At 46.0% G+C, this 27,466-nt stretch overlaps 1 long non-coding RNA gene across 1 annotated transcript; it reads right to left on the reverse strand.

Moving 5' to 3' along the window:
• Positions 1–4,062: 4,062 nt before the first annotated feature.
• On the reverse strand, positions 4,063–14,159 carry LOC134514635 (uncharacterized). The gene is made up of 3 exons (XR_010070761.1): positions 13,922–14,159; positions 4,818–4,920; positions 4,063–4,698 (listed from the first exon to the last, which is right to left on the reverse strand). It is a non-coding gene; the product is annotated as an uncharacterized LOC134514635 (long non-coding RNA).
• Between the last annotated feature and the right edge of the window lie 13,307 nt (positions 14,160–27,466).

Genomic DNA, 27,466 nt, shown 5'->3' on the forward strand with positions numbered 1-27,466 from the left:
ATAATGTATGTTAGTAAGAATTCTAATGAAAGACTTGTCTTTTTCTTGACCTTTACAAAATCCACAAAATTCAGAGATGTTGCTGCAACCCTGTTGCTCCGAGAATCTTGCGGGGGAGCAGGAGGATGAGAATGGCAGCAAGAGACACAAGCTGCGGTGAATAGCAAAGGTCCTGGGAGGAAAAGTGACTCCAAAACAGCAATGATGGAAAAATGAAATTGATTTTGATGGGAAACAACATTTCCATAGCTTTTTTAAGGCAGTCTTTGGAAATATACAATGGTTGTTTACCTCTCCATTTGATCCCTTAGGCTAGTTCATGAACAAGGTCTCTTTTGATGCTTTTCTTTGGTACCCTCTAATTCCTTTAAGACTGGTTTTTTTCTAACTGTTGCGCTTGATGTATGCAATAAGACCTGTTGCATTTCTCTCCTTCCCTTCCCTCAAAAACATGAGAACAGCAGACTTTCTAGATACAGATAAACAGCCCTCAAAAACCAAAAAGATGCCCCTACCTACATTCAGCTGCTTGCAGAAATGTGTGTAGCTTGGCGCATAATGAAGTTCAAGGAATTATGACTTTCTATATGCTTGGAGTTTAAGTCTAGCAGGAGCTACTGGAGCAGCAAGGCAGAGCAGGACCCTCCTATGCACAGCCCAGGGAGAAGGGGGTGGGTTTGGATCCTGGGAGGTGAGCTCCAGCCTGGCTTGGGATGGATGCTGAAGGTGGCTCCTGGCCAGCCCAACTGGAAGCAGGTTTGCTGCCATGGGGCTCAGAAATTCCAAGCAGGGGGACAAGCTGTCATCCACATTGACTCCAGCCGTGCCACACTGGCCTTTTCCCCATGATGGTATGGCCACGACTGGGACATCATTGGTTGCTGTGCAGGCAAGAGCAGCGAAAGAACCAGAATAGACTGTGCTAAAGGACACCGCACCATCATCTCTATTTACCCGGTGCTGTTTTAGCTGTGCGGTCACATTCATATGTAATAAACACAATATCTGAAGCCTTGATCAAATGAACTGTCCTTTATACTGCCACTGAGAGAGCTTTGCTGTCCTGCACTGTCTGCTTTGAGCACGACTGAGAGAGAACCAGAGGTTTATGCCTCCTTTAATTTCAAATAACAATGCAACAGGTTTGTTTTGCAGGGCTGACATTTAATTATTTGCCCTACATCTCTCAGGTTAAATTTAGACCTAAATTTAGGACAAGTGTCTGGACAGAATGTCATATGACACCAGCGTATATCTGCTGCACAACATGCCATACGAACATGTAACGTTCAACTCGGTTAAAAATAACCGTACACTTACCTAATTCAGCAGGCTTCTGGACTCTATCTACTGAGCCTGTGAGCAGACAGTGCAATAACAAGAGTCATAAGCATACTGAGGGAGGAGACATCACGAAAAGCAAGAAGACAGAAAAAAAAATTCTTTTTCTGTATTTGTTCTCTCTTTTTTTGTATCAAGTAGTAATTATTGTCCTGTAGTAATTCATGTATGGCAGTCTATATTATCTTACAAAAGGGCATGAATAGGGAAATTAGAGTGGAATTGTGGAAAGAATTGCAGAATTTTTTTCCCACCAAAGTGAGAGATCTCTGATTCCTCAAGAGCAGAGTTAAATGGCTGTTAAAACTCCCACCCCAAGCTTAGAAGAGAACAGATTCTTCCACAGTAGAGAAGTAACTTGCTACATGCATGGTTTCTTCAGCTAGAACAGGGCTAGATGACACCAGTCAGCGTGGCTGAGGCAGGGAAACACCTCCAAACTAAGCATCATTGTCTTCCTGAGCTGTGTGTGGAGATCATAGCTCCAGGGAAAACCTGAGCACAGGGAAAAAAACCTGTCATGCAAGTGTCAAAACCACAAAGTGAGATGGAAAATCTGTTTAACACCTTTACGGATAAGATGAGAACAAGCACACCAGCATGGATGAAGGCTGGAGTAAAGAACTGAACTTCAGCCAGGCTGCCTTGATGGTAGTGAGAGCTGTAACGATAAGCAGGATGCGTTTTCTCCGTTTGAACTGCTGCCATGCTTCTGTCCTTTGGCATTTATCTAGGTCCACTTTGCTGATAAGGAAAGGTTAAGGTGTTTTCCCCAGACCTTGGATGGTGGGGCTGTTGATGCTCTTGCCACGTGTGGGCGATGGCCATCAATGCTGAGCTCTCCTCCAGTGTGAGGAGCTGGTGGCCTCCATGGCTCCTTGCTCTGGAAACATCCTCATAGGTCCCCAGCTGGTGCACAGGGTCCCTGTCCACCCGTGTCCCTGGAGCTACAGCCTGGCAGAGGGAGCGTCCCGGGATGAGACAGAAAAGGTTGAATGCTGCTGGCCACCAAATGGAGGGGCCACCAGCTGTAATGTGCAAATCGGCTTGTTAGCAGGGTGCTCTGCGAGCGCCAGGGCAGTGTGCAGTGCTGCTGAGCAAGCGCTGGGGGAGTGTGGGCAACCAATGCTCCGGTGGCAGCTGAGCAAGGAGAGGGGTTTGTTTCAAGGCATTAGAAATGGGATACAAACCGCTCCCTGGGTCACTAGGGCAAAGCTGGTCCAGCCCAAATGGAGGGGGCTGATGCCTGGCAGTTGCCCAGTAGGTGATAGGGGCACATGCAGGCTCGGTTTGGGTGTAGGAGCAGGGTAATTGGTCACATCATGGGCTACAGCAGGCACTGCCTGGTCTCCTCAGTCAAAAATCTCTCACCCTTGGGCGGGACAGTCTCTTGGGACCAAAGCAAGGTCTGCTTCAGTGTAGGGAAATCTGTCCATCCACTTTGTGCTTTTTCTCTGGAGAGCAACGCGCACTGCTATCAGCACAGTGCCTTTCCAAAGTGCTTAAATCATGTGTACCATTTTTTCCTTTAATGAGGGATTTCCTTTTGAACCGAGATTGTGAGACAAGTTTAGACATTTTAAGCTACTCACACTATATATGAGTGTAGGTGGGTCCATGCAGAGTCTCAAAGATATTTTTATTGAAATGCTGCAAAGACTGAGTCATTTCTTGGTTGGCACGTTCTATTTTTCATGAAAATGGTTTTGCTTTCTCTGCTGCAACTGTACATCATGTCTGTCACATTAGTTGTGGTCACAGCTATATAACATGGATTAATCTCTGATTTAATCTTATTTTCTGTTGTTCAGTACCCGAAAATCAATCAGGCCAGTGGTCAGCTAAAACAGAGCCCATCAGCTGACTCTGACACCGGTCTTTTAGCAGCATTTGCAAGAAACTTCTGGCAGGATACGTTGTTCCCCTCAGAGACATCCTGCCAGCTCGTAAAGACTGGTTTAAGTCTTCAAAACTTGGCACTTCGCAACTCTTCCAAACGTTTTTCTGATTATTTACTTCTCAACAGTCCCTTTTTCATGTAACGCTGAACCCAAATTTGAATCTTGCTAAATTCTTCATCTCCGTGACATTTTGAAGCGATGAGTCCAAGAGCCCCAGATAGCACGTTTCTGGGCTATTGTTGTCAAACTTCTGACAGCCTCTTGCTGTGTACCAGCACGGACCCACATGTGGCTTTGAACACCAGGAGCAGGGATCTCCATCCCTGATGGATGCTGGCACTGCGAGGCAGGCAGCAGGGCAAAGCAGGGCTGCACGCACCAACCCGCCTTTTGACACATTGAGGCCCACGGAAATGACACTGGGGCATGCCGCGAACACGGAGGTCAAGTTTCACAGGAAACCGTGGCCACCTTTAAAACGTAGTCACGGAAAAACACAATAATCCCAAACCCCCCACGTGCATCAAGACTTCACTTTTGCAGGCAGCAGCTCCCAATGAACTTGGGTCAGCCTGGGCAGCACATGGCACCAGCAGAGCTTTAGACACATTCGTGTCTGGCAAGACCCAAAACACTCCTACCACCAAAAACTGATTGATAGTGTAAATTTTCACCAGTGCTACGAAATGTCTCTGGCTATTGGTTCAGTGCTCAGGATGTGAACAGGAATGGAGTGTTTCATAATCATTTTATTAATAAATTTTTATTTATTTTTTAAAAAGGGGAAAAAAAAAAGGAAAGATTTACCAGAAACCACTGGAGTAATTGGAGGGTGCTGTCCTCATCACTGATCTTTGTAACCACACCACATGTTTGGCCTCAGGGTCAGCTTGCTTCTGCTCTGCGTCACATCTGTGTAACAAAGCATGGGAACCAATAATCGTTTAGTGGCGTGTTCAGGTATATTGGTTCAGTACCAGAGAAGCTGATGGAGTCACACCGGAGTAAGTGAGGACAAAGCAATTAGTCAAAACCCACTAATGTCTCATAACATGCTGGAAATAACACAAATATGCAAAGAAAGATCAACCAGATAATACTAACCTTTTCTTTTCCTAGAGTAATTATACTTTATGACAGACTATGTTTGTCTCTTCTGACCCACCTGTCATGTAAACCATACACATGAATAGGCACTCACTGTCTCTCTTTGCATGTACATGTGCACGTGTACTGATACCTTACTGGAAATCGGCTGGACTTGGGTGAAGAGGGTGAAGTCCTTCACCCAAGATATCCATTACAGGCACAAATCAGTGTGGCAAGAGAGTAGCTGGGGAAAATATTGCAGAAGGTGCAGGCTTTCTCCACCTTTCTTCCAATAAAGGATTCCTTCATATAGCTAAAACTCCACTTCCAGACACTTTCCATCCATCCTTAAGTTCTTCACTGCATGCTGCAAAATTGACAGACGAGGCCAGGGAATGCAGTCTTTTGCATTTATTTATGTCAAGAACGAGAGGAGCTTTAGCTACTGGAAATCACTATATCCCTGTTTATTTTACTTGTACTTACTCGTTCCCAAAGAAGATGCAGCTCAGGCCGAGGAGCACAAGGAGCACTTCAGGGAGAGGCATGTATGTTCCATCAAGAGATTTTTTAAAATTGCGTCTCAGATCTGTGAAATAAGGTGACATGCAAATGGCATACGCTGACTTGCCATATGAAGTTCTTACAACACATTAAGACTTTTTCTTTTTGAGCTCCGGAGTGATATCATATAAAGAAACAATAAGACCTCAGGCTCTTTGGAGATGAGTGAAAGGCTCTCTGCTGATCCCGTATGGTTCAGGGTAATTTGCTGACAACCACAATTGCAAACAGACCTGGAAAGGACCTGATGATGTATTTGTGCAGAGAGTCCACCACTCTGTCTGAGGACAGCGGCAATGAAATATAAAAAATAGGTGTGCATTATGCAGATGCTTAGGCTGAATAGGAGCAAGCAGAAAAAAACACAGTTTGATTTAGGAAGTATGTGCCTTTACCATCGTGGGTGGACAGGTCAGAGTTCTGTACTGGCTAAGCATCCTCAGGAAAAAGACACCTACTGCACTCCCAACTCATCGTGAGCGACTGGAGGCCCCCAGCAGTCTCACATGAGGTATTTGCTGCAGCTGCAGAACAGCAAAAGAAAGGTTTTGTTGACCCAGTTGGGTGAATACACGTAGGCAACTTAATTCCAAACTCCACCATACCCTTGAATTTAAAAGAAGAAACCTTTATGGGGACCTTGCTTGTTGGGGATTTTCAGAAAAAGCAGTGTTTCTAAAGAATTTGGTACAAAAAGGAAGAATTACTGAGTAGTAACTTTCCTGTACATGATAGACAGCTCTATCAATAAACTTAGTGCTGTGCATTAAAGGGTGGCATCCCAGAAAATAAAAACAAACTGGGATGATGTCAGTAGGCACTGATCGAATTTAAATCTATCTTGCAACATAGGGAAGGGAGATTGGAGAAGGCAATGAGAAGATTCATCATGGCAAAGTCAGAATTTATAGCAGATAATATGGAGTCAATAAAAATAAAAAGATAGAACACCACCATGCATAATACGACACATATGTGCACAACTGGTTGACTCAGCCCCAAAAAAGCCGAGGACAGATCTGGGAAACTGAGTATGTGCAGCTGCTGCTCATGCGTGAGTCCATCTAATCTATCCCTCAACCATGATGTGGCCACCACTGTGAAATCTATTCACATACTGTAGACCTCTGACACATACGTGCATCAACCTGCTTTATCTAAGTTGCTGCCCAAACCTACCCACCTAGTTGCCTACATCCAGCTGACTTGCCCATTGTCCTTCTCAAAATGGTGTAAAAGATCCGAGGGTCACAGTCCTTCCCACGTGTGTTGGGAGGATTTTGTTCCACCTCTTCAAATGAATCAGCAACTTACCAGACGTACCCATTAGTTTTGCACATTTCAAGACCTTTCTCTTGCAGCTTGCCCTCAAAGACCTCTGCCACCAGTAATAAAAGACTCCAGACTTCCAAAATTTATCACCATAAACAAATCAAATGCATAAGATCACTTAAGACATTTTGAACGGGACTAACCCTGGAACAGAAGCCTCATTTTTCATCCCATATCTGCCAGGCTTATTCTGTGCTCAGTGGAAAATTAGTAGCTGGGACCATATCTCTTTTTTCCATTTGTAAAACCTGAGACCAGGTACTTTCTCCAAGACTACAGCAGTTGTGTCCACTGAATTAATCTCTGCAGAGGTGGCAGGACAAACATCTCATCTGAAGAAAATCCTCAGGAGAGGCTTGGCATCCATCCATACAGAAGGATGCATTCAAGAGACCATCACACTCTGAATTACACTGATAAATATATGTCAATCTTGCCTATCAGGATCTGGGCTCACAGATTCATAAAATTTCAAATCTTCGGAGTTAGACGTTGATGTCAAACTTATGAGAGAAGTGCGATATAAAGGCTGTCGCGTGAGGGATTGGAGCATCTCCCTTATGAGGAAAGGCTGAGAGAGCTGGGACTCTTTAGCCTGGAGAAGAGAAGGCTGAGGGGAGACCTTATTAATGTTTACAAGTATCTAAAGGGTGGGTTTAAGGAGGATGGAGACAGACTCTTTTCAATGGTTCCCAGTAACAGGATGAGGGGTAACAGGCACAAGCTGGAACATAGGAAGTTCCGATCAAATATGAGAAAAAACTTCTTTACGGTGAGGGTGACAGAGCATTGGAACAGGCTGCCCAGGGAGGCTGTGGGGTCCCCGTCTCTGGAGACTTTCAAGACCCACCTGGATGCAGTCCTGAGTGATGTGCTCTAGGCAATCCTGCTTTGGCAGGGGAGTTGGACTAGATGATCTCTAGAGGTCCTTTCCAACTCTGAAAAAATTCTGTGAAATTCCGTGAAATTCCATGTTGGTAATTTCTGGGTTGAGTCTTCCTGTTGGAAAACCCGCCAGCCTCCTGAATGCCTTTCCCCATTGAGCAATATGACGCAATGTATTTGCTGCCTGGCCCCTGAGTGCCCTGCTAAAGTATAATCTTTGCACCAACTTGTCAAGAAGCTGGACAGGTCTGTTTTATATTCCCCCAGCCTGTATTTAGTCCACTTCATCCTCATAAGGAGCCCTACCCATATAGATATACATGTTTATAAAAACACCCATCCATTTTGCCCGCAGAACATTTCAAAATACTGTCATCTCTATAAGCACTCAGACCAAAACCCCTTTGGCATTGAAAGCACTGATGCCAGAGCAATGAAAGAGACTCTTTTCTTTGTCTCAACACCACCCTTTGTCATCTTTGCTATTGTGCACTACCGAGCAGAGCCAGGCGATTGTTTGCCATGACAATGCATCACACATCATTACTATTATCAGGGTTAAGAAGTGTATCAGGAAAAAAATCTCATCACTGCAAGCTGGTGTTTCTCATACAAAGTCTGATTCCAGAAGCATAGTCTTGATCTGTCTGTAAGCAGGCAGTGTAGTCTTTCTTTAAAAAGCAAAACCTAATAAAATACATCAGATTTCTCGTTACATTACCACTTAACTTAATATTGAACCTAAGAGATAGGTTGAAATTGCAAAAATGACTGAAATGACCTTGCTTCATAAAATAAAATTTTCAAAGTAGTGTGATTGCGCTTGAAACCAATCAAGCTTTATAAAAATCAGAATATTAAACTTCCCCTGTCATCAACTCATAAATTTTTAAAGAACTTTTCAAACCATCACGGCATTCAGTATGCTGATGACAGATCTATTAGAGACAAGGGATGCATCCTGCCCTCAGCTCTTCTAACTTATCTCCTTAAAACACCAATGAATGCAACCAATTCCCTTTCAATCTACGTCAGCATCATTGAGCTTATGACTTGAGTAAAGAATTAAATAATTGTGTCTCAACAGAAAATCAGTAACTAGAAATAATATCAAAAGAAACCTGACGAAAATTATTGCCTGATCAGTCTTTGCTGGTAAATAAGCAACAATAATTTTTAAAGAACATGTCAATTGAATAGTTTTTTGGCTGATGCAAACATCTTGTCCCACATTGATGGTGTTACCTGCCAGCAGAGAGAGCCCAAGTCTGGAAGGAAGGTAACCAAGGCGACCTACAATTGTGCCCTGCATGGCCTAGATGATAGACAGCATCGTCAGTACCAACATATGGTCAGTCCCTTCCTCTGGTCCCCAGGGGAGGAGAGGAGAAATGGTCACCTCCAACCCTCTCTGAGAGATGAGGGACGGGTCTTGCTGTCCTTACTCTCATAGTGTGGGTGTGAGGCCAGAAAGATTGGCACTCCTCCATGACATTCAGCTTTTTCTGCATGTTGTTGGGTGACTCTCTTCTTTAACAGCTTCACGTAGAGAAGGGCAGCTATGAACTCTTTTCTAAGGGCAAAATGCTTGCTGAAGCCAAAGGCCATTTCAGCAGGTACAGACAAGTGAACACCAAGTAAGAAATTCATGATTTGGTGACGCTTTGGTTGACTTGATTGACTGTTGTGTATCTTCCCAGGGAAGAGGAGGACAAAGGTGTCACTCATGTCTCAATCATCCATGAGGTTGGATAAATCTCTTTGCCTATTCATGTTTATGTCAGACAATCTCAGGGAATGGCATTTTCTCCTTAAATGAACACAAACTCTTAACTCTTAAAATTCTGCCCTCTCAGTGCACAGAGCGTCAGCCAAGCTCAGCCCAGATGTTTCCAGCTATTTGTCTGTTGTCATTTGGATTCAAGTTTGGGCCCCTGGAGAAGTGAGCGCGTGGCACGCTGTTCTTCAGGAAAATTACCTTAGTACGGTGTATCGACAGCTGAGGTGAGACGGTGTCATGAGTGCAGGAAGCCAAGCACACAGTAGATTCAAAGTGTCTGTTCAAATTTGAGCTGAGCCACATTTCTATATGGGGATTTGCCTCAAAGAAAATAATACATCAAAAAAATATGCATTTTTATATAAATACAGCAACCCAAATACAGTTATTCATTATGAGAAAAAGGTAACAAATCAGGAATGCGACCAAAGAAGAAAAACATACTGTGTTAAGGAAATAACTCTTAGTTCCAAGTCTTCAGCAATAGCAGCTGTAGTTACGGATGACTCCTGTTTGGTTCATGACATTTTTCAAGTCCTACCTCAGGACCCATGAGTCAGTGCTGCATCCTGCACAGGCTGAAGCCTAGGTCTTTGCTTGTGCTGTAAAATTCTTTGGGTTAGGTACAGCAATGACGCTGGGGCCAGTTATTACATGAACATCTTCCTCCAAGCTCCGTTCCCAGTGTAGGAACGTCAATCATTTGGGACTTGATCTCCGGGAAGCTAATAAATCTATCCAGGACACTGGACAATCTGGAAGTTTACCAAGTCCCTGAATGGAGTGCCTCATAAAATCTAGAATTATAGAATGGTCTGGGTTGGAAGGGACCTTAGAGATCATCTAGTTCCACCCCCCCTGCCCTGGGCAGGGACACCTCCCACCAGACCATGTTGCTCAAAGCCCCGTCCAACCTGGCCTTGAACACCTCCAGGGATGGGGCAGCCACAGCTTCTCTGGGCAACCTGGGCCAGGGGCTCACCACCCTCAGAATGAAAAATTTCTCCCTGATATCTAATCTAAATCTACCCTCATGCACCTGTTAAATGCACCATTTCATTTCTTTTGTGACAGAACAGGAATCAAGCTCTTAAGTTTGATAAGATTTTATGAGGCTAATGGTGTGAAGAGGAAACGAGCAATCCCAACTAAGAAGCAGAAGTAGAGTTCAATGAAATGACAGAGGGAGAGAAAAATAAACTGGCAGCAGAGCTCAAAAAATTGAGAGTCAGGTAAGGACTAAGCTCCCCCTGACACAATATCAGACTGCGTAATACAGGGCTGTCTCTGTCTGCCCACAGTCTCATCCAGCTTCGTGTATCTCCGTTGTTCCAGTTATGCACTTAATAAATTAGCACGATAGTACGGTATTGGTAATCGGAGCAAGGTACTCAAAAGGGACCCATTGCATCTGTAAGTCTTGTCCCCTGCTGCTGTTAGTCAGCATTTAGTACAGTCCTCATTCGTAATGTAACGAGATGCATCAAAAACAAGCAAGGAAATCTGGGCTACACACATGTCCTGGTTTGAGGCCAAAACCACGACAACACAGTAAGGGGTTGCAAGACCTGCTGAACCGGGCAATGCAAATCCTGATTTATTGCCAAAAGGGGACTCGAGATTTGGGAGCTCAGGTTCTTTCTGCAGTCAGTGGGGATTATCCTCTGTTACCTACCCTGGCGGCCAGTGAAGAAGCTGGGCAAAAATGTGGGTAATGGAGCGCTGCCTCCCCCTCCTCTAGTCAGGCTTAAAATACAGAGGCTCTTGATGAATATTGCTGGGGGCTTGGACCTGGCAGCCCGCTGCAAGCCCAGGAGAAGCCCTCCAGGTATAACCCCCAGGCTGTGAGCTGGTGATCACCCGCTTCTGTTGGGGTTCTGGTGTGAGAAAAGCAGGAAGCTGCTCAGCCTGAGCAGCGCTGGGCACGCGGGGACACAGAGCTCGCAGCTCCCGGGGGACTCTCCATGCCTATGGGACAGTGCTAAGCGATTTGGGCACCTCCAGCATTGGAGGGCTTTCAAAAGGCTGTAGCTTGCAATGAGAGAGTGCAAAGGGACGGTGTCCGACATGGCTCTAGCCCCAGCTGCCGTTACACCCAGTGATATATTGTTCAACACCTCTCTCCTCTGATCACAAGCTTTCTTCTAAACCACCCATGGCCCTTTATTTCTTTTGCTGCCAGCTCTGTCCTTTAGCTGAACTGGCTCTTCGTTCTCCCTGGTGTTATGCCCTTGCTTTATTTATAGAAAGCACTGGGATACTCTGGGATACTTTCTCGCCAGCGTTAAGACAGCCAAGTTCCCCTCGTCCCAGACGGGCTCTGGGTTCCCTGCCCTGCTCACCTCCCCCTGCCTGCACCTGGCCGGGCCGAGCCTGCCTTTCGTGGACACTGCGCACGGTGTGTGGGAGAAGAGCTCGTTAACGTCTGGTACCACAGGACATTAATGCGTGCAATTATTAAGTATTATGATTATTATCATTCCTGTTATTTCAGGAGGCCGTTGGGGGGCTGAGCTGTCAGAACTGCCAGACTTCCCCTGCAAAAGGTAGTTGTTTTTACAAACTCCCCCAACATCATGGAAATCCTCTTTGTGTGGCATAGCACAATTAAAAGCTCCGTTGACACCAAAGGGTCCCTTTAACAACATTCTCACTGTTTGAACTAACTTTTATAAAATAGTCTTGTGCATTTCTTCGTTTTATTTGCCGGCGGCAAAAAGTAGAGAAGAAAGTTGCTAAATACAAAGAATATGAAGATTTCCTGCTGCAAACCAGTGACAAATTGCCTGCCAGTGTTACTCTAAGGCACTTGCTGGCTCTTTTACTGTACTAAGGGCAGCTGTCATTGCCTCCCTCTGCTCCTGCGCTGTCGTGCGGTCAATCAGCTGTGCCGAGAGGTGCTGGGGGTGTAGCCGGCGGAAGATGGCAGGAATAGCGGGGAGCGAGTCAGACCCACGCTCCTGGGACTGAGCCTGGGTGCCCGGGCAGCACTGTCGAGGTAGAGGACAAGGGAGCCAGATCCCTTCTGTAATAGCTGCAGCCCAGTTTGACCATGGGATCTGCATAGCCTCATGGTTGGGAACTGGGAGCACACAGTTCTCCAGCTGATACCAGCACGAGGGACACAAACCTTCTTCAATTTACCAATACAGCTCTGCTGGGGAAGAAAGTAAGCCAGGACGGCGTAGTGCAGCTTAGCAGCATCACAGCAATTAATTGCTGATGTTGTCCGCTAGGCCAAGATGACATGAAGCTGCTGAAAGGGATGCATTTCTGCCTTGCTGAGCTTGTCTGCTATAGAAGGTGGGGTCTAAAGCATGCCTCTTGCCCAGGGAGATCTTGGAGCTGCAGACTCCAACCAGGTACCGCAGTCAGCAGGGCTGCTGTGCCTGAGGGAGAGGGCAGTGATGCTTGGACGGCTCCACCACACTATCCCTGCAAGACAAGACTGCACTGAAAGCGGCTATAAGCACCCTGAGCCTCCTGACCCCCTTGCTTCCCATTTCCATCGTTGGCTGTTAGCTCTGCTGTGCTGCTGGCTCCGCACAACCATGCAACACTTGGGTAGAGCCAACCTGAAGAAACCTGCCTGGACGAAGTGAAGCCTACTTGCCTCGCTTAGTGCTTTTCTCAGACCCCACAGGCACATCCTCAGCCCCCAGGACTTGGGTTTTGACCATGGTTGGATTCTTTCCCTCCAGGCGACTGTGGACCTTGCCCTAAAATGGCCTCAGAGCACACGCTTGCGTGAGAGCAGTGTGGATGGGGGGACACCTCTGAGCTTCTGCTTCCACCCTTTTGTGAGAGACACAGTCTGTTTTTCTCCACTTATTTATTAGAGGATTAGAGTTGCAGTAGAAGAGGCCCCAGACTGTTTTATAAGGCAACGTTTTTCAGCAAATTGGTTGTGATCCCTGTAGCCCCACACAAGGCAACCAAGAGGGTTAGAGGGTTGTGAGATGTTGAAACATCTATTGCACTATAAAATGTATGAATAAAGTCCTGCTCCCTGACTCCCCCCCACATGTCTAAGGTCAACTATGCTCTGTCAGCTTCTACAAACAAGCAAGTCAGTCCAATAAGCTTTGATACTTCTTTTCTCTTGCTTTTATAACAAATATACTGGGGTCAAGGGAATATTTGTGTTAGAATGAGGGGGGCCACCACCCAGTGGAGACTGTTAAACATAGATCCAGCTTGCAGAAGGCTCATTTGGTGCAGATAAACCCATTTGTGTTTTAATGCTGTATTTAAACACTTAGGTGATTTTCTTTTAAGTAAATTCACTGCTGTGTTGTTTAGATAGAGGTAAAGGACTTGTCTATCATTACCAAAGTCTCTAATCCTGCTGAGTGACACATACCTTACAGAAGATGCATTAAATGCACTTTTTTAAATAGATCTTAAATCCTAACTGAATCCTTGCAAGCATTCCAGGTCTTTGGGTTTTCAGTCCAGTCTCAGTCTGAAGTGATAATTCTGCACCAAAAGGTCTATTGGCAAGAGCTATTTAACACCTAGTCAGGTGTTAAGCCTATAAATAGTTTATCTCTTGGCAACGTTTAGACCTTGAGCCATGAAAAGTCACTGGCCTGCTTTCACTATGAGGTCAAGTCTGTTTGAAGAAATAGCCTGTTTAAAGGACACAGAAGTCCCCCTGCAGACTTTAAAAAAACACCCAAACCAACAAATCAAAAAAATTCTAAACCAACTCAAACACAAAAACCAAACCAAAACCCCAAACAGGTTCTCTTAGAAACCCATTTCAGTCATTGGTGTGAAGTCTCACACTGGGTTAATTTCCTTGTTGGGTCACTACAGATGCTGGCTGTATTCATTCTCTATTCATGGAGCAACACCTTGCTTGGTGAAGAGTTTTTCTCCCTTCCACCCTCACTACCACGTTTTTCAGAAATTAGATTCCATGGGATTAGAAGTTTGAAGCCCTCAGTAGCAGAGGTATGAAGTCCAATACATTTCCCTGACAAAACCTTGAAATGAAATCACTTCAGCCACCTTGTTTTCTTACCTTTCCACATTCTCTGGGTAAACCAGGGTTGTTTCCTTTTGACAGGCATCCACCAGCAGAGGCACTTTACATGATTTTCTCACACCTCAGACTAGCTGATGCTTTGGACTCATCGAATGAAGAAGTGGTCCCCACTGTTCAGGCAGGGGTGGAGAACGAGGCACGGCATGTGTTTTTCCTAAGAAGTCTGTTTCATGCCTCTTCAAAGTTGCAGGGAAGGAACCTGAAAATGTGAAACCCCCACATATAAAAACTGGCAAGCACAAAGAACTCGCAATTTCTATTTTTGGCATTGTTGAGATGACCTCCAAACGCAGCAGAGGGGAGCAGGCTGAGTGCTGAGATACGAGTGCTCCTAACTAGTCATCTTGAATCGATTCCCGCTGCTAGACGCACTCCCCAGCAGTGAGATTAGGCTGTTATGCAGAGGTCCTGGTCCTTCATGCGTTTTGTAAGGTGCAGGCACTTCCTCAGAGGTCTATGAGCAGGCAGGAAAACACATCCTGCAGGAAGAAATCTGTACATCAGCAGGATTTGGCCCCTACCATGCAAAAAAAGAATAAGTTGTATGTGATAGATGGTAGGTGGCACCTATACCCCTTTTGTGGTCCATTTCCCTTGTGCCCTTCTACCGATTATTTAGATGACAGTAGGGACTCTGTGGTGACAGCTATCATCAGGAAGCAGGAGACTCTCTCAGCTACAAACCAGAACTTGATAAATAATTTAGTCATCCTGTCAGATGACTACAAAAAAAGCTAGCATGAACTTGAAGCTTTGCTATGAGAACATGATACCACAAAAATCGTAATGTTATTAAGCACGTTATTTATGGTTTATAGGACGGTATTCGGGTCAACAGAGTCAGAGCACCTAAAAATCAAATTCTTTGTGGTGCTGAAAGATGTCTTCTTGCAAGAAATCCTTAGGGTCCAGAATTACATATAACAGCTGAAGAGGGGAACATTTCTCCAGTTATTGCTGACCATAAATATAAAATATATCCCCCTCATTTGAACAGGATGGAAAAAAAATCCCTGTTGTCAAAAGAGCGGTGTCAGTGGCCACTGCACAGCCTGGATTCCCTCCCTGCTGGAAGTCTCTCATGGATATCAAGTGGGCTCCTGGAGGGGGGCCAAGTGCAATCCAGGCCACGGCGATACACAGATATAGTGATTGAAGCCTAATTTTAAGCCATGTTTACAAAATGTTGCTACTGGAGCCGATTTCTATGGTTAAAATATTACTCCTGATTATTTTTTTTTTTGTTAAATCAATCATCCTTATTCATTATTTTAATTGGGATAAATTGAGAAACCGTGCCCTTGCTGGAGAGAGAAAGCAGTCCCGCAGAAGCCTGTCTCCTCAGATCATCACCCTGGATCCGATACTCCAGGTCGGGTCCCAAGGAGGCTCAAGTGGCGCCCACAGGGCTTGGGCTGTGCCCGGGTGTCCCTCCTCCTGGCGCCGACCTTTCTGCCGACGCCGGAGATGCTTGAGGTTTGCTTCAGCATTGGTGCTAAGAGAAGAAGGTGGCCCTGCCAGCAAAGGCAGAGCTGCACAGCCCCTTGAGGAGCTTTGGTGCTTGTGGACCAACCTATCTTACACTTGTCCAGCCCCAGGCACAGGCTAAATTTGCACAGACACTTGGAAAGCCATTGGGGAACTGGAAGCCATCACAGCTGGCCACCTCCCTGCAAGTGAGAAGCACAACAGCAGGAGAGCTTTCTGCTTTCTGCACCCAGCTGCTGGTGAGTGCGCTTCCCCTACTTCAGATGATGGGCAACAGCTCATGGAAAAAAAACCAAAGAGCTGGAGCTACCCATCACCTGGCAGAAATGTCACTTCGGACAGCAGGTGAGCCGGCTGCACAGAGGTCAGACAGAGTGACAGGGAGGAAACGGGGACAGGGACAAAAGCAGCAGCAGCGGCATCGGGAAGCTCCCAAAAGAAAAAGAGGAGTTCCCAAAGGGATTTGTACTGGGCTGGAGACCTGCTCTTTCACCGTGGGAGGGATGGCCTTTTCTGGGAAGCTGGCAATCCCAGACTCGCTGCGGGGGGGCAGAAATTCACACCGAGCCAGGAACATGGCAGGCTGCCGTCAGCCACCCCATCCTACGGGGCCCTGGCAGGAGGTGGGGTTGCGATCGAGCCAGAACACGAGGCAGGTAAGTAACAGACACGCTTTGAGCCTGGCACGTGTGTGGCACGTCTCCGGGGGGAGCACGCACATCCCCATGGTCAGACAAACTCCCCGCAGGTCGCCCTGCTCACCAAAGCACCCTGGCAAACGCAGAACCACCCAAGACGAGCAGCATCACCGACCGGATCCAGAGTATCACAGCCGTGGGCAGTGTCTTGCACAATCAGCTGGGAACAAGGAGATCCTCAGCTCTACCAGCGAGTTACGGAGAAACTGGGAAAAAGTCACAGACCGTCATGCTTTAGTTTTCCCGCAAAGAATGCTATTTCTCCACCTCTCCCATTTTCTCTGAAAGTTAATAGACACATTAAACAACTGAAATACTGGGGGAAAGGTGCTAAAAAGGGCTCTGTATCATCAGCAGCACACGCACCCATCCACGTGTGGCATGCACGTTGCACGATGCATCGCTAATCTCATTTTGCTGCCAATCTGTAACACTAACGGTGGTGGATGAGGCTCCTTTTAGGTGATCTGACAACAGACAGGCTACAAAGGCAGGACAGGGAGACTCGTACTTCTTGGGCGAGATACGTCACAATGTGTTCTTCAAAGCTGATCTTTCCAGGATTCAGCCCCTGGGAATGTAAACCTGAGGAGCAGAGTATCATTGGAGAAACCCACAGAGCACGCAGCCTACTAGGATAAATAAATCCCCTTGGAGACTAAGTTTGCCTAAGTTTGGCTATATATGGACATTTCTAAAAAGTGAGAACTGCAATGTTTTTTCCATCAGTATTTCAAGGGCATTCTCCAGTCTCTCCCAAAGCCCCGTATTAAAGTGGTTTAGCAGCATAATCCCATCCTAACAGAGAGATAACAGAGACACGGAGAAGTGCTTGGTCAGAGGAAGAGACAGGGAAAGGGACAAGAATAGTGTCCAAAGACAGTTCCCAGGCTCTTACAGCTTTGGGTCTAACTCTGAACCTTGCCTCAACTCTCTCAATCCTCAGTCGAAATCCTGGCCCTACTAAAACAAGGCAAATTCTTTTACCTTGCAGAAATAAAGAGGAAGGCGGAAATCAGTTCAGCTTATGGTCTCAAAAGCCAGATCATGGACTTAGTCTGCATCTATATGCATTTTATAGCTAGGGCAGGGAATCTGGAAGGTAACACATGTTAATAACAATAAATAATCCCAGTACTGTCTGGGATTATCTAATGGGGTACAGAAACAGACTCCTTCCTTTGGTTTTTCTCATCCCCTGTGCCTGCATTCCTGGCTACAGCATGTGACTACGGTGAGGGCACAGGCTGAGGAGAGCAGAGCTGTAGACTCAAATCCTGTAGGTTAAGAGGGGACTTGAGGCAACTAATGGTTTCCTGCGGAGGAATCCTTTCCTTTTCATCACCAGGATTCACTTCCGAAAAAATATTCATATCATACACTTAGTGACACAGCCTGATGAAGCTGGAAAGTTGCAGTCTGCAGACTCAATGCAAGATCCTATGAAGAAGGCACAAAACAACCTACCTTTGGGCAGTTGTGGAATAATACAATGCAGTGAGAAAAAGCGGAAAGCATCCACGCGACACTATTTTAGATTAATGTACTGCTGCTGCAACAAATCAAAAACCTCAGCATCAGGCTAGCTGGTTTTCCTTAACTAATTCTTCTTCTAGTGCTCTTTTTTTCATTTGTTTTCCCTGCATGTCCAAGCTTGGTAAAAATAGATGTAACCGCTGCATAATGGAAACACAGTGGTAATAAAAAACATTGACATTACACTGGTCGTGCTGGGAATGAGTGGGATCCATGTATATTTTGGTGCACTCTGATTCAGGGCATCCGCTTCGAAATTAGTGCTGAACCCCTCTTTTTAGTTCCTTCTTCTCTGGGAGAAAGTAGAGGTTACAAAATGGGCAGAGCATTACATACCCGATCGCCGTGGGAATGGTGATGAGTGATGCTATTTGAATCACTCACAGTGCCAAAACCATATCATGACACTTCAGTGAGGCCAGTGGCCACATTATCCAAGGGCTGAGACCTCTGAGAGCACCAGCAGCCGAAAGGGAAGAGTGGGCTGTGATTCTCTTTCACTCATCCTCCTTCCTACGCTCCCTCCCCCACAGCAATCCAGCCCTGAGGGGCTCTTCAGCTCCGGGGTGGACAGAGGTAGAGGAAGGTATCAGGAACAGAGGTTCTCCATGGCCACATGGTGTGAGCAGGAATGGAGGAGCAAGAAAAGGCAGGATGCAAACCCAGCATCGCAGATCCCATGATACCATGTTACTGGTCAGTAACGCACACGCTGCACTGTGTTGTCAGCGTCCGTCACTCTGTGAGAGGTGATTCATTACCTATAAAACACAGGGGCTCTCCTGACTTATGCCTGGTGAGCGTCTTGCCCAAGATTTCCAGTGTCGTAGCAGCGTGTTCCATTCGCAGCTCTCCTGCTGGCTGCCAAATCTCTATACTAGAGCAAGTCTGCTGGAAAACTACCGAATTGGAAAGGAAGCGCCTGACACTGCTTCGCACCAGGCTGCAGTGAACCAAGCCCTTGACTTCTCCCTCACACCAGTCTAAATGGGAGAGCTGGTTGCTAAAATTTTGTTTCCTAAGAGTCACTAAATTAGACACTCCTAAGTGACTCGCCAGCTGATGCAGCTAGAGGCACTCATTGCAGGCAGCATCAAGTTCTTTCAGATCTACCCGCAAACTCCTTCTCTTTTGTCTCAGTCCAAAGGTAGCATTAGTTTTAATAGCTCTGGCATCAAACCACTTCTCAAGACCAGCCCTCCTTGAGTCATTGAGAATTATCCAGCTACTAAAAGCCCTGTGGGAGAGCAGCTGCGTGCCTCCTGCCCCGTGCTTGTTGCCAGACCCAACAAGGAGTGGTCCTGGTGCCAAGGATGCTAACCTTTAGGACAGGTAGGCAGGTGGTGGTGAGAGCTGGCAGGTGTGGAGCTGGGCCCAGAGCCCGGGATGGCAGATTCACACATGCTTTCCAAAATGTCCCACTGCTGTGCTGCAGATCCTGCTCCCTTCTCGCCTTGTGAAACCCAAGCTCCACCCTGGGCAGCTGCCGAAGCAGGGCTTGGTGCTGCCTTCTCCTCGCTCCTGCCCAGGCATTGCCATAAGATGTAATTTGGACCTCTCAACCTGAGGACAGGGAAAGAACCTCAAATTTAATTCTAATAGCCCTGCCATTGATAATAGATGAACGCTGTGTCCCTGTGCTACGACACTTAAGAAAATCAGTGACTGCTGCTCGGTTGTGGGGCAGGCTGCATGTGGGGCTGGGCGCTGATGGCCCTGGCTCCTTGGTGGAAAGATCACCTCCCTTCAATCCCAAATCAGCTGCCCAGGCTACAGGGAGGTAAGGAAGATCACACAAACTCTTTCCATAATGTCCCTAGCAGCAATCTTTAGGTAATGCCTTACAGTGAGCGTGGGGTTTTTGAGCAAAGCGACCTAAGTATCCACCTCTGGGATTGGGTCCCACTTCACAGGCCTTTTCTTTTGGTTAAATAGTGCTGAATAGCTGACCTGGGACATTGAGGACTTAAACCCGTGTTTCCCAGTTCCCAGTGTCGCGTTCCTCACAGGAGGCACCACATTGTCACGTGTGTTTGAAAACCCCTCTCAACCTGAAAAGCTGCCAGTGGGGAGCAACGTAATGCCATTGCCCAAAACAGCATAATCCCACCTTCATATTGATGTGACTGTCCCTGAAAGTCACATGGATGTGGGGACCCACTGTGCCAAGGACCCGGGTAGGCACTTGCTGGTGAGAGGCTTGTCTCTGGTCCCCTGATGCTCTCCAGGGTGCGGTAGTGGTGGATCTTCAGTGCCTCTTCATCCAAAGCACAGCACAGTGGGCTGGGTAGGACTGGGCTGCTCACTGGACTGCCCTGGATGATGTTTTGTATGAAAATTGCCTTCTGATCACACAGAGGATGAGAGAAAAACCTCCTCTCCAGCTGGTACCACAGGCCTGTGACCAGTCATCCCATTGGAAAACAAACAGGAATTGCTTCTTGTAGCAATTCACTGACTCAGTCACCCCAGGTTCTGCTAAGTTCCACATTTCAGATTTTTTAATGATCTTCTGATACTATAGTTACTACTTATAGTGCTGGTGTGTCGTTAAAGACCCAGAATGAACCAGTATCCCTGTGGGCTGTGCAGCTGTAAAAAAAAAACAAACACAACAAATCCCCCCAAACCACCCCAGCTGTGCTCATTTGGAGAAGACACGGATTTTGCTTTGCTGTTGAAGGCTCAGTTCGATAGTATTTGGAAGCTGATATTCCTTGATAAATAGGAATTACCAAAGCTCAGTTCAAAGCTTAGAAATCTTTAAAAAACTTCCCCTTTATAACAAACTGCTGTACAACAAACCCAGGACAAAGTCAGGACAACAACAGACAGCAAACTGAGTTGTACAGTGAGATAAAGAAGAAAATAAGAATGTGTTTAAAGGCCTGAGGAAGGCAAGTGGTTTTGTTGATGATGTGTTAAGAGAAATGACTGAAGAACAGTTTATGCACGTGAAAACATGGCCCCAGTACCCAGTAACTCTGTCCGGGTCGGCCACCTGAGGGGCAGCCAGCACCCCAGAGCTCTGCAAAGTTTCGTTGACCTTGGGTAGTGTCATGGATATCTTATGTGATCAGCTTCACTGGGACTCAAAAAGCAGGATTTAGAGGTACATCCTACTCATTCTGGCTGCCTCTGCCCAGCTCCTGGAGCCCTCTCTTTTCTCCGAGTCTCCTTGCCCAAGATTGCTGCGTGGGTCTCGCCTCCCGTGTTTATCGCTGCGGACAAAGCCAGCTTCCTGCAGGTGGAAGGGCAAAGCATCAGTCACAGGGAGAAGGCTGTCGTGCACCAGTCCCGGAGTGAACCTCGTCGAAAGAACCACTGCTAATAGGCACTGCTGATGCTGGAACTGCTTCTGAATGAAAACAAGACTTTCCAAAAACATGTTTTTTGATAGAAAATATAACTGCCCTTTGAGATACTACAACAGATACGTAAATACCTGGAATACAAAAGTCACGGGGTCTTTAGACTAGAGTTGCACTTGGCTCCATATATCCTTCAGCTTTCCCAGAGGCCAGGATCAGCCCTTCTTCCCCCAGGGAGCGAGGCCAGGGCCTCCCAGGGTGAGGAGGCTGAGGGGTCATCTCGGGATCCCAGCCTTAAGACGAGAATGACAGCTGCAAATGTAAAACATGTCTTTTAAGAGGCATCACAGCTCCTGTTTTGACTGCAGTCTTTCACGTTTTTGGAAATTAAATCAGAATTTTCCAATGAATGAAGCATTTCCATTTCAGCAACAATTTCTCTCGCTTCTTCTCTCCTGCCAAAATGCTTCAATGGATTTCAACTAAAACTATAAACTTCTGCATATCATTTTTATTTCCTTATTCTTTTCTTTAGGCCACGCTAAATCCCCTTTCTAGAAGAAAACCAAGTATCTGGAGTTGCTGTGGTCTTTGTTTCCGTGACACGGCTATAACAGCAGAATGGTGCCCACGCTGGACTTGGTTCCTCTGGCATGAATCAAAAGCCCTAACAATTACATAGACAAAACTCAGAACCGTCTCATTCCTCCTCTATGCACCTTTGTTTGTGCAGGGTGTAAAATGCAGCCGAATCGCACCAGTCCCAAGCAGCTCAGGTGCAGGGCAGGTCTAGCCAAGCACTGCTTCTCCTCACCTGCAGTTCCCCACCGCCTTCTTCCAGTTCCTCTGGAGATTTCTGCCTGCAGCTGCTCATCATTGCCTGCTGCATGGACATGCCATTGATGCTAGCCCAGCTCATCTGTAGTGAGGAGGGATGACCAGAGTCCCAGCCCTCTGCTCCCCTTCCCCACTGGGCATCACGCAGAGGTTGTTCTGCAGCTGTACCCACCGTGGGAAGCCCCTCCCAGAAAGGACATACGGCAGATGCATTTGCCACTGAAGCAATTCAAAGGAGATTCAGCACAACCGAAAAGAAGACCCACTACCTGATTTATCTTTGGTCACATTCAGTTGAGCGCCATAGTTTTTCTCCAGCAGCCAGCCAAAATCTGTGGAGAGAAAGTAAATGTGACCCTATTGAGGCTTTTGGATGTTCACTTGTCAAGAGGAAGGGAGAAAAGAGGAGAGAGGGATGGGGACAGCAGGTCCATCCGCATCCTGAACTAATGACTGGCCTCTCTACAGGGAACAAACAGCTTTGCCGGGAACTCAGAAAAGACCTTGCTCAGCATCAAAATTTCTCATCTCAGGCAACAGAAGAAAGCAGTAACCAAATCTTGTACAGCTCAGTTTATCCGACTGGTTATACCACGTTCTAATCTTATTTCCCCAAAACAGCGTTGTGCAAGCAAACACTCATTTTCTCCTTCCTACACGAAGGGGCTGTTTCTCCTTTAATGGATTATTGGCAGAAGCTGGTAGGCCTGAAACCTCCAGACTGCTTTATGACATGAAAAGACACAAGCTAAAAGAGGAATCAGACTTCTCTGGGCTCTGTCAAAGCTGTTTGTTTTCCATGTGGGCCTCAGGAGGATGGCAAGGTTATTTGTAGAAAGCTTGTGCTAATGTTGTGTAGGTTCCCTTCCACGCCACTGCTACCGAGCCTATTTCCAGAATTAACCATGTTCACAATGAGCAGTAGCTATGTTCCAAGTTGATACACAGGAATCAATACACTTCTGAATTAGAGAAGTGTTTAGCGATGCTATTAAGAAACCACTGTTTGAATGCTGGCTTTACCAGTTCAGTGAAATGGGGATTTAATTGGGCATCAATTCCATTCCAGCTGGGCTACATCTAGATGGATGGTTTGAACTGTCTCTTTCCCCCAAAACTCAAGAGGACTGGTGTGACCCTGAAAGGGTTACTAAGCATTGGAACAGGCTGGCCAGGGAAGTGGTTGAGGCACCATCCCTGGAGGTATTTAAAAGACGGGCAGACGTAGTGCTTAGAGATATGGTTTAGTGATGGTTTTTGTCAGAGTTAGGCTGATGGTTGGACTCGATGATCTGAAAGGACCCTTCCAACCTAGGCGATTCTGTGATTCTATGATTCTATGACTGAAGCTGTGGTCTTCCCTTCCCTAAGAACAGTAGCTTAGAATCACAGAATCACAGAATGTGTTGGGTTGGAAGGGACCTTTAAAGGCCATCTAGTCCAACCCCACTGCAATAAGCAGGGACATCTTTAACGAGATCAGGTTGCTCAGAGCCCCATCCAGCCTGGCCTTGAATGTCTCCGGGGATGGGGCCTCCACCACCTCTCTGGGCAACCTGTTCCAGTGTTTCACCACCCTCATTGTAAAGAACTTCTTCCTAATGTCTAATCTAAACCTGCCCTGCTCTAGTTTAAAACCACTGCCCCTCGTCCTATCGCTACATGCCCTCGCAAACAGCTTGTATGGTTCAGTTTAGGATATATTGGTGACTTGGAACACATTGGGATGAAAATGCATGATGCAGAAACACAAAGCAGGCACTCATAAAGTCCTTCTTAAATCACATAGATACCCATATTTCAACAGAATGTGCCTATTGCCTTATACAGTGGAAGTAATCGTGCTGACTTAAAGCTTGCTGATTTAGAGAGTTAATTGACTTTGATCATATTTAAACTCTGTTGCACAAACTGAATAATAACTACAAGATAAAAAAATCTTATATTCAAAAATATTAAGTGGTCTTACTCTTTGGCAGCAATTAAGGAACAGCACAAAGCAAAAAAGTGTAAGAGAATATTAATGCTATTAAGGTTAATCCACCCTTCTGAAAAACTGCAGAAGCTTTGGAGATGGGGCACCGGCAGTAACCAGACTGCTGGTAATGGCAAGTTCACACCACCGCCTCGGAAACCTGCCTTCCTTGGTGAAACTGGTCACACAAAGAGGACTCCTCCACACAGGTGGTGGCATTGCCAGCTTCCAAGGTGGCCGGAATAGTCAGGTGGAGATGTGCCTTTTGGATATCCCGGAGAATAGCGGTGAGACAATGAGCACAGCAAATACCATGGTTCTAAGGACATTAAGGACCAGGGAGCCTGGATAGGAACGCCACTTAACCTCCCATCAGCCAAATTAAGGTAAAACAAAACAATACTTTTACTGGCAATAGCGACAATGTTCTAATTGATAAATTTTTACTGAAGCTGAGGCAGTTTGACGGGTCGCAGCCACAGCAGTGGTGCTCCTGACACCCGCCCTGGGGCAGATGGACCCCAATGTGCCAGTGGGTCTGCCCCAGTGCCGGGATTTCAGGAGCCTCCTGCAGCTGCTTGGGGTACCGACAGATGCTGTTAGCAGTGGAACCATCGGCGTATCAGTTCCAGCCAGCCACGTCATGGACTGTGAAGGTTTCGGTTTGCTGGAAATTCAGAAGAATGTTGGTTTCCACCCAATTTGGATCAAAACCAGGCTTTTTAAAAAAAAAAAAATTACAAAAATTTCCCACGACCTCTCACTTTTTGGTTGGCTCAACTTACTACCTGCATGCACAGTGCTTCGTGCAGGGACCCTACCCTGGAGAGAGGTCAAAGGCATACAGTGATATACAGCCCAAGATCCAAGGCAGGGACAAATACAGATTTGCCTCAAACCCAGCAATACAAATCGTGTTTTATACCATTGAAACTTAGTTTGAAGCTCACTCAGTATTAGAGCAATGGGGTCAAACACTTGAAGTTTTATATTTTCTAAGCAAGTCTGCTTTCGTTCAATGCATATAAAAAGCCATCAAGAATATTAAAATCCTAAATAGGATTTTCAACAGCATCTATCAATTTAATTACTTAGTGGAAAAGGCAACAATAGGACTGTGTTTTATTTTTACATTAATAAAAAGGCATCAACAGGTGGGATAACAATCTGATGAAGCTGTATCTATTTCCAAAACTATCAGCTTAAAAAAAAAAAATTTGTATTCATGAAGCAAGATGATCATGCTCAAGAGAGATTTTTCCCATCACATACCGTTTTCTGAATAGAACATCCATATCGCTTCCACCCAAAACATATTCTCTAGGGACAAGAGAAAGAGAAGGAAAGGAATGGGAAGAGAATAGGATAAAAATCAATCTCTCATGAAGTACACCACGCGCTAAGACTGTTGTGTTTCAAAGATTACTCCAATCTCTAATTTCTGGGATCAGTACGCGACCTCTATGGAGGACTGATTAACCCGTATCTGACTGTCATCGGTTGGTTTTTCCTTCTCAACAGCTGCTTCTGACTGGTGTCAGAGATGGAAGCTGGTCTACTGCTGCAATCCACAACGGCAATTCCTACATTTCGCAAATCAGCCTCTTGCCAAACGGCTGCATGCCCTCAGCAGCTACAGAATTGGTACATGGGTATCTCATTAAAACAAGATACTTATCACATCAACATTACGGATTAAACACGTGCAGTCATAGTTTGGTTCAGTTTCCCAGTTGAAGAAGCATCTCTGTGCTACTTGACTGTCACTCAGTGAATGTCTTTGCTCTCAGTCTTAGAGAGAATTAAATCTGGAAAATGTTTGATGTTATGGATTGAATTAAATCCAGCCTACTTTTGATTCATACGCTCACTCCTTCATAGGAACCTGAGGAGGAATTGTAAACATCAAGTAGGCTTCTGTCCTACGAACTGGGAAAATTACTGAAAACATTGAATATTGAAAGCAAAAAACTACTGACTTATTTACTACCAGGCAACAGAAGTTATAAATCTGAATATGAACACTGACTGTATAAAAACTTACAAAGCTCAAGAGTAACAATTAAGATCAAGTAGATTCCTCTTAAATTTAATATCCCCCATATTTGTAACAGTCATGACTTGAATCTAGTAGATTCCCGTATTTCTGCAACCTTGTTGTGGCTGTCATCCCACAAAAGGGTTTTTGCAACTCTTGAACAGGCTTTCCAGGACTGCAGTGTTAAGGCTAAGTGAAGAAGGGGGAATCCCTAAATCATTTTTTGCTGAAAAAAGGGAGGATTTATCAGGTGCGCGCAGGCACTGCTCTGTTTGTTTCACTCTTTTTATAGTCTGGCTTCTGGGTTGGGATTCTTTTACCATCGATGTTTAGAGCAAGAGCAAGAAACAAAGGCCAGGAGAGGGCAGGTGCTGTGGGCAGCATCCCCTGCCGTCTTTCATGGCTGTGCTCAATGCCCCAGACGGACATGGGGACTTGGCTGGAGAAACCATCCCTACGGCTTTTCCCTGGGTTTATACCTTGGCAGGCACCAACAGCACTTGGGCAAAGTGGGATTCAGCTGCTCCAGCTTCTTGGGGGAAGCTCAACAGAGGGCTTTGCCCAACACAGGGTGGCAATGTCTCCTCTGTGTCATGCCTGTGGACATCCACCCCCAAGAACTGCTTGGCAAACAGCCCCATTGCACGCACCCAAACTCCTATGGCCCCACTGCTGCCCCATGCAAGATCTGCATTAAGCCAACCAGCATAAACGGAGACTTCGTCTCAGTCTTTGTGACCATCACAATTAGCAGTCTGTAGAGTGTAAATAGCAATGAGTGAAGCATCTGAGTGAGATTTCCCCAAAAGAAAAATCCACAAGAGGCGTCTGCTGAGGCCATTTACCAACAAAAGTGTGGAGAGTCAAAATATCCTTGTTTCAGGCAGGAGGGACATGGGGAAAACAAGCCAGAACTGCTGTCTGGACAGCTTTGGAACAGTAACAGGGGTCTGTTCATCTGGTTTTCTGTCCTTGCTGGTCCTTGCTGTCAAGACCGACATCTGTTTACTTGCTTCACATCACCGTTTTGCCTAGAAGTTTTCCAGCTTCCTTTGCCCTGCCTTGCTAGGGTAGACTTAAAGGACAACTGTGATCATCTTCATCTCCGGGGCTGAACATACACAGATCAACAAGAGGGCACAAGAACAAAAGGGATGCAAAATGCTGAGGATTTAAAGGAGGCTAAAGTCGGATCTGCTTCATGTTCTTTGCTGCTGAGAGAAATGAGTTACCAAAAAAAAAAAAAAGTAAGTTTGGGCAAGTAAAAGGGGCAACGCAAATATCCAACGTTCGTAATTTCACCCATGAGCCACAAAGAGGAAAATTTACAGATCTATAAACTTGGCCTGGGACACTTCTTGCTGAGGCTAACGAAGCAGGGTGTAGCAGCTAACGAAGCAAGAGTTCTGGGCTCCCCGGTTCAAGAAGAACAGGGAACTGATGGAGAGGATACAGCAAAGGGCTACCAAGATGATGAGGGGACTGGAACACCTCTCTTGTGAAGAAAGGCTGAGGGATTTGCCTCTTTTTAGTCTGGAAAAAAGACGACTGAGGAGGGATCTTATCAACACTTACAAATACTTAAAGGGTGGGTGTCAGGAGGATGGGGCCAGGCTCTTTTCAGTGGTGCCCAGTGAC

The sequence above is a fragment of the Chroicocephalus ridibundus genome, chromosome 4 (assembly GCF_963924245.1).
Source record: "Chroicocephalus ridibundus chromosome 4, bChrRid1.1, whole genome shotgun sequence".
Lineage (NCBI taxonomy): Eukaryota > Metazoa > Chordata > Aves > Charadriiformes > Laridae > Chroicocephalus > Chroicocephalus ridibundus.